General features: G+C 36.9%; 1 protein-coding gene across 3 annotated transcripts in view; it reads left to right on the forward strand.

Annotated features, from left to right (window-relative positions):
• The first annotated feature begins 1,132 nt into the window (after positions 1–1,132).
• Positions 1,133–14,507, forward strand: part of pcbp4 (poly(rC) binding protein 4) — a 57,902-nt gene continuing 44,527 nt past the window's right edge. The window contains exon 1 of one of the 3 annotated variants that reach the window (XM_015347908.2): positions 1,133–1,416. The gene's annotated coding sequence lies outside the window, so the exon portion shown is untranslated. The remainder of the gene's footprint in view (positions 1,417–14,507) is intronic. The other 2 variants (XM_015347906.2, XM_015347907.2) reach the window with 2 other exon arrangements.

Here is a 14,507-nt window from a genome sequence, read left to right on the forward strand (position 1 = left end):
TGGAATAAAATGTTAACTCTATACTGTTATCACAACATACTGCATTTAAGACTCAACATATTGAGTGCTTTTGGTCCACTTCCTAGTTATGTGAGCTTTCTATCCTCATATACAGTAGCACCCATAATTCCTTTCCTTTAATGATAGCAATAGAAAAAAACTGGAAATATCATATTTCTACCATGAGTCACCTTCACATGGGCAGTTACATTGTTTCTTGTGCAATGTTCATCAATTGCTGATCGAGTGCAACTGTTTCCAGAGACCTAAAACAGGGAGTATCACAATGACAGTTAACCCATTCAGTCCTTAATGCCAATATATGTCCAGAAGGGGACGTAATGAACATTTCTAGTATACTTTTAAGATGATCCACTGTACTAAAGTGTTTCACTTTTGTTCATACATTTGTGAAATGAACTTCACAATCACAAGAATATTCACAAATTAGCTTTATTAACCATCCAGCCCAGTAACATGTGAAAAATATATTTTCTCATTTGTGGCCTCACATAATCTTAAACTATTGACTAATGCAGAGTATCTCCTACCTATATATATATAAAAAAACACAAAACATACAAAATGTTAAAAAGCATACATAAAATAATAGATATTCCTGGTCCCTTCATTGTCTTTGGACTCCATGCAAATAGGAGGAAGAGGCAAACTAGAAACAAAAATAAACATTTCTTTTTTCAAATATTCATCTTAAATAAAGCTATGTTAAGAAGATAAAACCCAAATTTAATTATCGTAAATATTATATTAAACTGACTTTTGTACGCCGCCAATATGATACACGCTGAACTGTTCTCTAAATTTAACTTGTGGGATTGTGAGAAAGGAAACTGTTGTGAATATGCGGGGCACGAAGCAATACAAAACCCATTCCACTAGTTCATTCACTCAAATGATGCTGAATCTGCGTCTTATTTTGAGTAGAAGATGGGAAGATCTCGAGCACGTCAGCTAGGGGTATGCTACAATATTAACGTTACACCACCGGGGTGGAAGACCAATGAGGATGTCCCTAAGACTTGGAATGTATCTCTCTAGTATTTGAATCATAAAGTGGACCAAGACGATACTAGAGCTCTATTCTTTTCCTATTCCTTGGCAAAGAGGTGGGGGTGGAATGCTTGGGACCTTGGCAGATGGTCTTACCCAGAGTGCATTGTTTTCATTTAGCCTCTCATTTGTCTGTTGTAATTGGATCCCGTTGGGGTAGTCCCAGAGCCACTGCCTGCCTGCTCGCCAACCTCCCTCCCTCTTATCTGCTCTCTGCTGGTTTATTGTTACAGAGTGACATCGGGATTACTTGTTACAGTAAAGCGTCTTACTGACAATGTGGACATCAGCCGAGGAATTATAGATATTTCAGGATTTCTGCCTTTTCTTTGCTCATAAAGACAGGTAAGAACGTACTTTTTATTATCCCCTAAACCTTCCATTGATAACGTAGTCGTAGCTTTTTAAATAATGATCGGTCATATCCTAGCTGGACCTTGTGATATTCTGTTTTGAAAACACTATGGTACTTGTTATATGAAATGCTCTAGGTGTTGCTCAGCATGAAGCATGCCGTTTGTGTTGAAGTTTCAGCAACTAGGGGCGTGCATCGCTTAGACTTCATGTTTCGGATGAATATGGTATTTTATAGTTATATATATAATTATCAGATTTCGGCTTCATGGGTAGATGATGAGCAGTTTTGGGAAACACGACTATCACATCACTTTCAATCAAAATTTTAGTGGCCACTATACTAAAGTTACATACATTAACTTAAATTAACAAGAAAATGTGAAACAACGCACGAGTATTGAATATTACTACAACCAATGCCTTAACGCTCTGCATTCTCTTATGCAAAGCGGACCGGCTCAACTGAACTGCCTGTGTTTCTCCCATAAACAGGTTAAAATGAGATATTCCGTGATTGTGACTGATGTTGACGGAATACACTCTAGATTATATACAGTAGGTTCTTATTGTTTAGGAATATCTCTACAATTGCGCTTGTGAGTTATTGTCCAGAGAGGAGAGACTTAAATGAGCTAGCGAGACTATAATGCGAATGACAGCCTCATCATTCACTAAAATTTAATTGTGTTATATAGAGCGAAACGGGAGGCATAAGGCAGGATGGAAAGATCAATAATTCGAACATAGAGTATGGACTGATCCTACTCAATAAATAAACGAATTCATTTGGTAACCCGACTTTAGTCAACGTGGTAATATCCGCCTTTCCAGCATGTTACATTAAATACTAATTAGAGTATACTATATGTTCACACTTAAGTGTGCAATAGCAGTTTAATTCACTGTCCCCTCACCGTACGTGCTTCAACGTACAGTAGTTTGCCCTTTGTGTTGTTCTGTAATTGCCAAAACATAACTGAAGTAGTACTTACTGAAGAGTGCAATTCCCTTTTTACGTTATGGTGACTCGTTAAAAAAAGGGTTTATGAATTGTTGTGCAATACGCACAGGCGAAAATCTTCAGTGACATACTGTACTTGTATACCAACGATTAAGTGTGATTGTGAAACGACGCAACCTGCGATTCGGTTCTAACCCTTCCCTCGTTACAGAGACAGAAGCTATTCAAGAAACACTCAAATATAAAAACCTTTGCCAATACACTAACTTCCTTTGTTGTCTAATCCCATCCCTTTCCCTAAATAAAAATATTATTTGAAGCTGAAAACAAAAAGATGGCGGTTATTTGCTACTCATTTGCAGTGTAATTCCAAGGTAAATCTCTTGGGTGGATCTCTAATGAGATGGTTCTTCCACCAAAGGTTTTATAAAGTTTCATTAATACTTTTGTCTTGTGCTGGTCTTGTCCTGGCGAGCTTACACAGTACCTTGCTATTTTCAGGACCACCATCTGCTTCAACCTGTATCTGCAACATGGATGTAGGTGACAGGAACCCTTACCATAAGAACATAACAAAGGTTACAAATGAAAGGAGGCCTTTTGTTTGGCTTCTTTGGTTGCTGGTAGCTTATTAATCCTGTTTCATTCAACCATTTCTTAACAGTGTACAGGCTTCAATACTTGGTTAGATTATTCAAATTTCCCACAACCTTTTGTATAAAAAAGTACCTCCCGTTCTGTTTTAAATGTACTTCCACATATTTTATACCTACCGTAGCTCCCCTAGTTTGTCATACACTGTCTTACAATGGCTCCCTATTGCTCTGGAGACAGAAATCCATAGCAATCCATTTTTTTCTTGATAGACCAATAACTTTACTGGTCCTGGGGCTGCCCAGTCGCATTATGCATTTCAATCCAAAAAATACCAGACCACTTTCAGTAGTGCTTTACCACTGATGGTTAGCATTTAAATAAGTTTGCTCCCTTTAGATCTACAGTACATACAATTTAAACCTTACATGAAATTAGCTGTACCAATCATATACTGTAGAAAACATTCACCTCAGCTTGCTTTACTCTGACTCTGTAAGGAATCAACCTCAGAAGCTGTATTATCATGCACATCTGTCTAGCGTACTCATTGAACTATAATTTTCTTTCCATTTTTAAAATGTATAATATGTAAGGTGCTTTAAATGTGTAAGACAGTACACAACTGGAGATATTTTTTTTATGTACCTACTGTTCCAGCAATACCACTTAATACAGGGATGTGAATTTCCCTGTAGGTCTTCCATGCCAGTACAGCCCAAGCCTGGCCTTGCTGGCTTTTGAGATCTGACATGTTTGGGCTAGATGGTGGCAATGCTACTGCTTGAAGATAGTAACAAATCATCAAATCAAGTACCAAAGTGTGGAGAATTGCATCTCCACAATGGTTTATTTCTTCATATTTCACTTGTTTCACCACATTGCTTCTGAAGAATATTTGTAACAATTATATAAAAACAATCAGGTTTTGATTATCATTGCAAATAGCTGACATGTATTCAACAAGGTTTTGGAACAGTATGTGAGATGCTTAATTTTTATGATTTTTGGATTGTAATATTTCAGTAAGAGAAAGGCTTAGGGTCACAATTACAATACGAATAAGGTTTAGAGACAGACTTGCAGTTGTGTGTGAAACTTTTTTGAACTGAGTTTAAAATGTCTGAATGACAAGAGATGTTCTGTCAAAGAAAACGTTTAACCTTTTGAAGTTTGGACTTTTTTTACTATTTCTCAACTACAACCAAAAACAAACAAAACAAAAAAAAATAAATAGGCTTTAATTCATTGAAAAAATAACAAAAAGATAAATTTCAATTTTTCTCATCCTATCCCACATAAATGAATATTTTTACCTAATTCTAACTGATATCCTCTAAGGCTCTTGACTGTGTGAGCCTTAACAGAATGAGTTTAGAATTGGTCATAAAACACAGCCCCAGTTCATTTTGACCAAAGGTATGACAGAAATAAAAGAAAAAAAAAGACGGAAGAACATTTATCACTAAAAGCCTTTTGAATCTGCCATTTCAAATGTGGATCACTCTTAATTAATAACATCACAACTGTTAATTGGAAAATATAATTAATTTCAGTGTAATATTCTTAATTAGTTTATTGCTGCTCTTTAGACTTATAAAGCATATCCTTCCAGAGCCTTAAAATGTTGCTATTCTGCAGCTTAACCACAAAGCCATTAAGAGACCATTAACTCTAGTATTGCACAGATTTATATGCTATTGTTTTATACAACACTAATGACTGTAAAAACTGAGTGCTTCTTTGCATAATGTGAAGGTTTACACATGAATATGTCCAAATAATCCATATCCAGCACTCCCAGGCTACTTCCACATGCAAAATGTTGATAAATGCAACATGACCGGGTTTTTCCCTGAAGTAAGTTATTAACCTGTAACCTTGCAATCGAATGTTTTGTGCTCATGCTTTACTTTGCCTGCTATTCCTTGGAGAGTCTTGAGAGCTTTGAAATTGCTCCTTTTTTTCCATGCCACTTTGCTAATGCTACAACAGTGTACGCCACAGCCCCTTACACTCAAATATATCCAAAATATACAAAGAAAATGTTGGCAAAGCTTTAAGGTTTTCATGTATTAATCAATACCGATGAAACAGTTTAAAATAACGATTCTATAAAAACTGAAGAGTTTCACATGTCTTCTTACTGACTTAGGCCACTGTATGCTTTAGACTGGCACCAGTTACCTTTGCAGGGGAAACAACAATTATTGCAGTACTCTCTCACACAATTTATATTTCATTAGTAACATCTTGTCATTGACATATGAACTACACAATGGCTGTGATCACTCAACATTGCATAAAGGAGTGTTTTCTGATCAACACAAATCAGAGGGTTCTTCCCCATAGATTCTGTTAAAAGAAGTATCAATATTGTTCATTCCCATTGGCGCAGATTCTTTGTTCAACAATCTGGTTGGTATTCACTACTGAAATGTAGGCTGTTTTTGGCATATCAGTTGCCTGACGTCTTGTCTTTAACAAACAAGGCTTTGTTGTTAAATGAGTTCAACACTGGTCGTGATCTGGATTTTTTTTATGTCTGATGCAGATGTGGTATGAGCTGAATGAGTGCTGTTAAGCCAGGAACTCTTCCATGTTCCTTTTAGAAAAATCTGCCATTTACAGTTTTAGTTCTAGATAAAAATACCTCATATCTGCTTTCAATTAATCTGTGTATTTGGCTTTCAGAGGCAGCTTGGGGTTATTGGTCTCCTAATAGCTAAGCTACGCTTACCATCCATCTGCTGCTCCTGTAGACTCATCTATTGTAATCAATGCTACAATCTACACTGGCTACATGTGCAGTGCAAGAGCAGTGCACCAAAGCATGAGGCACTTCATCCTGTTCTGTTTTTCTATGATCAAGTCTGTTTTTACATGTCTATGTGTGTTATGTGGGATATAAAAACACAATAGTCAACTATGTAAAGTAAAATATTTTATTTCTCCATCATACCATCCTACCATTATGGTCTCCCAGAGGCCTTCCGTTCCCTCAGAAATTATGGCACACTTGCAGGGGTGCTGACACCCACAACCACCACTAGTTTCCCAGTGCTGTCATTGAAACCCAGTGGTTGAAGTTGATGAGGTCACAGGCCAAGTAAACAATGAGATGTCAAACCACATCACACATGCTGTTTGTTTCCAGTGAAAATTTTGTTTCAAGAAGCAATTCAAAGATAAACCACTTACAGTAAGACCTGCTGTTGAAGTGGAGAACTATTCTGTGTCCCCAGCAGTCCTTACAGCATACTGTATAATGACAACACAAAAAATATATGGTGTGGAATGACATTTCATCTGCTGCCAGTGATAACTATATTAAATAAACTGCCTTACAGTTATACAGTATAATAAAATTATTATTTCATTCAATAAACAGAAAAATATCTAGAATATTTATTGACTGCATTGCTTGGTCATACAGTTTAGTTGGTACATTTGTGTACAACAAAGTAAGAAATGCCAAAAAAGTTGAGCAGCTCAGGTTTTTTGCACAGTAGGAACTGAAACAGAATACTCTTCTGAGATGCAACCAGTGCAGATTACAAGGTGCATAAAAAAAACAGCTTTGCAAGCGGAATGCACAGGAGTAATGTACTTTCATCTTAAGTCAACCACTGCTTTTTTTAAATGAATTCTCAATCCTCTTTAAGAGGATTTTGGTGAAGATGCCCACAGTGATACTTTTGTAGCTGATTCAATTTACTAAATTGTTTTGGTTTCACATGTTAATATTCATGCTCATGTCTGGGGTCATGCATACGATCCTCTAATTACTGGTGGCCTGTCAATTTTCAATATTGATGTTCTTGATTTAGGCATTTCAGACCATCTGTCAGTTTTATGTAAACTAGAATGTCCATTACCACCCTCTAGTACTAAGTGCAGCACTATATTTCATACTTTGAAAATCACTGACTCCTGCCAGGTTCACTGATGCAATTTCAGACTCACACTTGATGCCCAACATAAAACATTGGGTAATATGTTTTAGTTGTCCAATAGTACTTGATCTAATATTCTTGGTTGTGTAGCCCCCAGAGAAATTGTGTTCTGTCTCTTCCACCTGTCACTCTCCTTGGTATACTGAGCTATAGCCTGCACTGTATGAAAGCTGCAGGTTGCAAGTTAGAGTGAAGGTGGAATAATACTGACCTTGCAGTTCATCAACAGTCCTAGAAACAACACCAGTTAATTAGTCATGTTTATCCTAGACAGCTTTTCATGGTGTAACATTATGTTAGAACTAAACATTAAATCTGTTCTCTCTACATAAAAAGAGTATTGTAATGTGTTTGTTATTCTTTCAGAACAAAGTATCAGAAATAAGCTTCTTCCACTTACTAATGGAAGCTAGCTAAGGATATCAATAGGGTTTTAGACTGAGCTGCATTTCATTTCTTGGTTTAATGGATCTTATTACTGTCTTTAAAACCGCTATGCAATTCTTCTGTATTGATTAGAGACAGATTGTTATCTGCAATCACTTTAGTTACTTCTGGTGTCCCACAGGGCTCCATTCTGGGCCCTATGTTATTCAACTTTTGCTACGCATTCTTCATTATCATGATATAAAGTATACTAAGTTGATCAAGGTGTCTCTTTTGTTAAAATTTGGCAAATCATTTTTAAAGGCTTAACAAGTTAGGTGTCAAGACAAAGTTGATGCTTTTGGGACCTCAACTAAAACCATGTAACATGAATGACTTTAGCCTGGTCTTTTATGGCTTGGAGTTTAGGTCAGCTACCCAGGTGTGACCTCTTCATGTTATTCTAGGTCAGCTACCCTGTATATTCAGGTAGGTCAGCTATCTGTAAACAGTGCATACCCAGGTGTGACCTCCTAGTATCCTCCTTCACCTGAGATTAAAATTTAAAACTCACATATCACATATATAGCAAGAGATGTCATGTCTTGTCACATCAAGATTATTAGTAAATGGTTCTTTGTTTTCTCTAGCTTGGATTAGTGTAGAAAACTGTACTATATTCTAGGCAGTATCACTGTTTACTGAAGCCTTTAAGTGTAGTATCAAAAAAGAAATCAGTATGTTTAAAATTAAGATGATTGAATTTTAACCAGATTAGATTATACTGGTACAAATACTGTACGTCATTCCTTGTTTTGGCTTCCCTTCATTGGCTTGCTATGGATTTGTATTGGTTTTAAAATCTTTCTCCTGACTTATATAGCTCTAAATCTAGCTACTCGCTACTTCAAACACTTACTGAGCTAATACACTTTACCCCGACAGTTCAGATCAATAGATTCTGATTTGCTGTATCCCCACAACAAGGTGCCATATATTTAGGCAATGGGGCTTTCTACAATTATACACATAAACTATGGAATTTGCTTTATCTGGAGGTGTATGAGACTGCCATTCTCTGTCTCTTTTTTGCAAGTTGTTTAAAGCACATTCATAAAACTTGTATTTCCTGATTTATTTAGGGATATTTTTTTTCTTTTCTTTGTTTATCTGTGTTTTCTTGAAATATTTTACCCGTGTATTGTAGCGTTCTGCTCCCTCACCCTGGGGACGTGGACTGGGCCTTTGCCGCCTGACCTTCTCCCTGGCACCTTTGCCTCCCCCACTGCACCCTACTGTATATAAAGGGGGACACCCCTACCTTTCTTCCTCTTTGAACCGCATGGTGGGCTACGGGAGGCTGCACTTCCGTCTCTATCTCAAAGTCTCTCTCCCAAGTGAACAGCACTCTCCTGTACCCTAAAGGGCAAAAAGCCCTCTGCCTTATGAAGCTGCTTAGACTGCATCGCGTTCCTCAGCTGAACTGGGTTTGGGGCTGATATTGATGGTATTGATTTTCTTTTTATTATAAAGCACCTTGACGTGTCATAATTATTAGTATTGGTATGGGATTTTATTCATTCATATTGAAACCTTTTCATGTTAGATGACACAGCAAAGAAACAGCCGGAATATATATTTTTTAAGTTCACCGTACACTGGTGTGAGTCTGTCAGTGTCATCGGTTTCAAAAGAGAAAATGACTACAGCCCATGCTTTGCAAGGAATTAGAAGCAACGGGCAATCTGTTAATAAAACAGGTGTTTGATATACATGTCAGTGCAATTAAATCCAGAAATCATTTAAATAGGTAATGCAGTTAAATAAAGATTTTCCATTACTTAATTATCGCCATCTTTCATGCTATGTGAAGCATTTCAATGCTGTAAGATATATTTGACTGAGAACAGAGGTTTAAAAAAAGGGTTTGTTTCCTATTGGAAGACAAGGTACTCAGAAATTAATTTGTGGTTAGGTTAACAGCTTGTATTTAAATTGAACTCTATTTAAAAGTAATTAGATCCAAGAGAATGTAAATCAGTATTCTCAATATCTTATGTACCATAGCTTTCCTCAATTATTGGGGTATAAAGGAAAGTGAAATTTCATTATTCAAACTGCTTGAGGTTTGATTTAAAGCTAAGCCTAGTTAAAATGTGAAAGCCCTGACCAATTGGAAAAAAAAAGATTTTAGGGGTCATTCTATTTAAGATCACATTTACTATACGGTTTAGTCTGACTGTAAAATCTCAGCTCATGTTTCAGAAACCAGTCTCAACCATAAATTGCTGTTTTTCGTTTGTACTGTCTTGTTTTTTAATGTCAGCCCATAGCAATAAAAGATACAGGCTGAATTTGGGAGCCAGTCCACAATTCATGGTAACTTCTTTCAAACCAGTTCACTACTAATATTCCCACGCCTTCTGAGTAAATAAACTTCTCATCAGAAAAAGCACATCAAAAGCTCTCTATTATCAAATACTTTTATGGTCACTGGCACTGAATTGCAGCATTATTGTTGTATGCAATACCAAAAAACCCACTTATCCCCATTTGTGCCAAAACACTCACTATATTTGATCAGAGCTCCATTTTTCATTATTTTTAAAGTGCCATACCATGAAGATTACATTCTGTAATGTAATGTTTAGAGATTATAAATACCCTTATAATGAACTTTTTGTTATATGACATACATATGTCAATTTCCTAATTTCCAAGCCAAAACAAAATACGAACAAAACAGTGTAATGCAACCATATACAGGTACTCGCTCCATGCTTCAATCCAAAGGACAACTAGAAAGAGCTACAGTAGGGGACTATGAGGCACTATGTACAATACTAAAGAGTTGATAATGTCAGCTACAGCACTCCAAGCCACCACTGTGCTCCCCAGCCTAGGCACCACAGAGTCAACAAGTAGAAAGCTACTGTACATACAGTACAAATAATATCAAGACAAGGTAGGAGCCAGTGATACCAGGGGAGGTTTCCAATGCAGCAATAACATCTTTTTAGCTGTATTGAGATCAGGGTCTATTTTTGCTGAAGGTCCCTGCTTTCAAAACGCCATAATTCACATAATCCACACATCTGAAGTTAATGAAAGCATGTTAGCCTTATCTCTTGGTACATCTTACTTTGGAAGGAATTAGGTCAAATGACTTGTCTTGTTAAATAGAAAATCTTCAGGCCTCCCCACTGAAACTGGGTTAGCTGCTGAAGAAAACAAAAGCGTGTGATTGGCCTTTTCTCTATTTTCCTATTCAGGCAAGACTGCACGATTATTTAACAGATAGGAGTCTGCTTTTCAAATCCCTGTAACCAAAAATGACTATGACAATGGCTCTGAGAATAGCCGAGTTAACTGACTGAAATGCCATCCTTAATCCCTGGTGGCATAATCCCTCCACACCACAGAGAGAGAAAGGGGAATGGAACCTTTCCTTGTTAGGAACTAGATTTTTAAGTGCTCTCCAATGCAGAATGAGTGTCAAAGAGAAACAGAACCGTACTTTAAAAAAAGGGAAAACTATTTTCTCACCTGACCCATGGACGTTACACATCATGCACAACCAGATATGATAGACTAGTTCTAAACTGTCTTATGCTTATAACTGACACATACAGTAGGACATCTTTTTTTTAAGTATGGCATTGCCAGTTAGAAGGCAAATTCCTAAGTCTAGATCAAAACACAAAGATTTAATGTCTGAGACTTCTGCATTACTGTTTGCTGAAAGTGCTAAAATGCCGATAGATAAAACAATTGAAAGTACGTTTATAAAAAGAAAAAATACACACCCAATATTTGAACTGTAGACGCTGTGTATATATAAACTGAAGGGTTAGAAAGAGGTAGGCCAGATTATTGAAAAGTTCAAGATTTGATCCTTGACATGCAACCATGGTAACTTCTATAAATCTTCACGTCCTATCATGTGAGTACATGACACAGAGTAATGTCCTGTTTGGTGGTGACACTGCAGAAAGGGTCATGGACTACAAAAAAAAAGTCATAGATCCTCTTCTTAATCAAAGGCATCACAGATTTCCAATTCCCAGGGAGAGCTGAGGTAAGATTTTATATTCTGCTCTTGGAATCAGAAAAGCATTGGCATTCTAGGGACCTCAAGGACATACAGTACAAAGTGATTTTTGCTTTAGATTGCATGTCACTATTGACATTTTATCACTTCATACCTGAAACTCTTTAGAGATATTTTCTCTGTGTGTGTCAGTCTATGTTACAAATACTGTTATAGCTGCATACTCTACAGCGATAACGGCAAAGTTAATAAAACAAGCAACCTTAAAAGATGTTTTTCCTTTTGTGAAAAATGAAACTATCAACCTGTTAACCAATTAATAATCCTAGACATTTGTTGTTGCATTTTTACTTTTTGCAGAAAGCTTCATTGAAAGGTCAGAAGTGAGAAACATGAGGCAGAAGAAGGTAGCTTAAGGGTGCAGTCATGTTGCAATCTGAAAGGGTCCTACAGTAAGAGCACAGTCTACATGCAAACTACTAAATATTTCACTTTTTTTACACAAACAAAAAAAAAAGAAACAAAGGGATGTTTATTTTCTGATCTTTCTGCAGAATAAGTCTGAGGAATATTTTATCTTTACTTTAAGTCTTCTTGAAGTTACAATAACTTTGTAACAAATACAGTATGTTTGGCACCCAATGTTATTTTAAGACGCTGCTTAAATGCTAACTACAGTACATAAAGACTATGTGTGGGTGCAAGGACATGTTTATTCATTGATGTCTGCATTCACTGAGATTCTTCAGGTTCTTGCATTCTTCCATATCCACGTATAAGGACCTCTTTGTCATGGAGCAAAATAGGAGCTGCGGAGACAAACCAGCTAAAGCAGAGACGCAGTTTGAATGTGTAAAGACCACAACGCCATACACTTCTCAATTGATAGGTTCTGAGAAGAGAAGGCTACAGCAGCAGCGGTGACTCATGTCCTGGATTTAATTTGCTAATGCACTCCCGGAATCACAGATTTAATAAGAAAGAAAGGAAGAGCCAAAGATGAGGGCTGTTTCAATAATGAAAAGAAGCAATATTCCAGGAAGTAGGAGGGGGGAAGGGTTTTCCTATAAATTACTGACTGATAAGCTGACACATGAATCCCTGTAGTCTCTGAAACCTGCCAATAACCTACCTCATTTACAGAGTAAAGATGTGATTGCATCTGTCTGTGGTACCCAAGTCAGCAAGGGTAAAGTCCTATAGGTGACTAATGTTTGAGGAGGTAGTAATGTGTAGTACAAGCCATATCCCAGATCATTTTGATTCTTATACTAAGAACCTCTTAAACCTCTGTGGCATCAGATTGTATTTAATAGTGCTTATTGGTAGACTCCCAGTTATTCCTTCCTTGAAAGGTAGCTCAGGAAGTCTTGCTAAAAGTAGTTAAAGAGACACCTGTGCTCAAGTCCTGATGGAGAGCTGTTTTTTTTAAGGTCTGTCTGAGTTACTTTGGCAAAATAGTTTTGTACAGTCTTCAGTTGATCAAAATACATAATAACTAGTCTTAGATACATTAACAGTGTATGAAATTGTAGAAGAAACATGAAGTTGATTTAGTGAAAAACAAAAAAGTGAAAAACGTGAAAACAAACAGCATAGTATATGGCATGTCTGGTACTACCAGTGCTATCATTCTAAGGCAAACATACATTGTGATTCATGTCCAAAGTATAGCGAGATAAATCTTTCAGTGAGAGCCATGGGGTCCAACACTGAGTGCAGAGGCTCAAAAGCAGTACCTTTTTAAATATGTATCGAGTACAGGTTTAAAATGCCATAGTTCAGCTGGGTTTGCTAAACATACTGTTTCACTTATTCGCTTATTCCCCATCCACCCAAAAACTATATCCCATTCCAAAATCAGTTCCAGGAGTCATGGCAATCCTGGATCCTTTATTGGGAAGGACAGAGTGGAATAAAAAAAAATCAAGCAGGTACTGTAGCTATTTGCAAAACATCCCCGGGCTCCCTTAAGTCTGCGCGTGTATATTTAAAATTTTAAAAGCGGCAAGGACCGAAATAGAATCATTAGTCAAGTAGCCCTCCACCCCCACCCAAGTGGCGAGTCAGCCTGAATCTGTGTGCAGTCTGTGTGCACCGAGGTGTGCCCCTGTGGAGTCAGCACAGACAGCAGCAGACAAAGCATTGGCTTTGTGTGTTCCTAGTGTACTGCCTGCTTCTTTCACTCACTCCAATAATGTTAGTGCACCTATCACATTACCAGACCTTAGCCTTTAGTGACTGTAAGAGCCTGATGAGAATGAGTCAGGTAGTGCCACCTTCCCTCTCCATTTGTCGTCTTAGAATTTTGAACAGCGGCTTTATCTCCCTTTTGTCTTTTGTAATCCTCTGTTGGCAAAAAAAGTATGGCTGACATAACCGAGTTTTACCATTCCAACATGACCTGGTTCCTTGGATTGGAGTCTGTTTTTTTTGCTTAGGACCAGATTGACAAGTAACATCTAATAATCTTGCTTATCTGTGTTAAGCAGTACAGTTGCTTAAAATAAAATGAAATCTCTATAATGCAATTATATATTTTACTATATATTATATACTATTTCATAAGGATAATACATATAGATATATCATAAATATAGGTTTGCAGCACTATTACAGACAGATGTTTTTTCTTTGCTGTATGACTTCTGCTTCACTCTTCTGCTTCAGAGTTCTAAAAATATGTAACAATGCCTATGCTATTTCTGGCCCAGTGATCAGATGTTGTTTTTTCTTTTAGATTGTGATGCAATTGTACTCTGTAATACATGCCATAACATTTTGGTGTCCTCTTGTATTGAGGCAGCTACTGATCATTGAGTGCAGGATTATGCTTTTCTTTGTTCATTGCTGTTTTTAGTTTAAAATCAAGGCGGAAGGGGTGAATACATGTAAATAAGGCAGGCTTTCTTAATATGGAAGAATTCCTCTTGTGTATGATATGCATGTTAATCAGTTTCTTAGTGTCATGGATTTTCTTTTTATTATTTCTATGCATCTGTCCATTATTGCAATACAGAGATTACTTGTGGAGGGAAATGCTGAGTTGAAATCTGTTTACGTCTGTTTATGTCTTATGTCACAGTTTCTTCCACTTAAACTAAACATGGAAGGCTTAATTTTGAGAATCAGATCTCCAACAAGAGACCTT

This window comes from Lepisosteus oculatus, chromosome 4 (assembly GCF_040954835.1).
Source record: "Lepisosteus oculatus isolate fLepOcu1 chromosome 4, fLepOcu1.hap2, whole genome shotgun sequence".
In the NCBI taxonomy this organism is placed as follows: domain Eukaryota; kingdom Metazoa; phylum Chordata; class Actinopteri; order Semionotiformes; family Lepisosteidae; genus Lepisosteus; species Lepisosteus oculatus.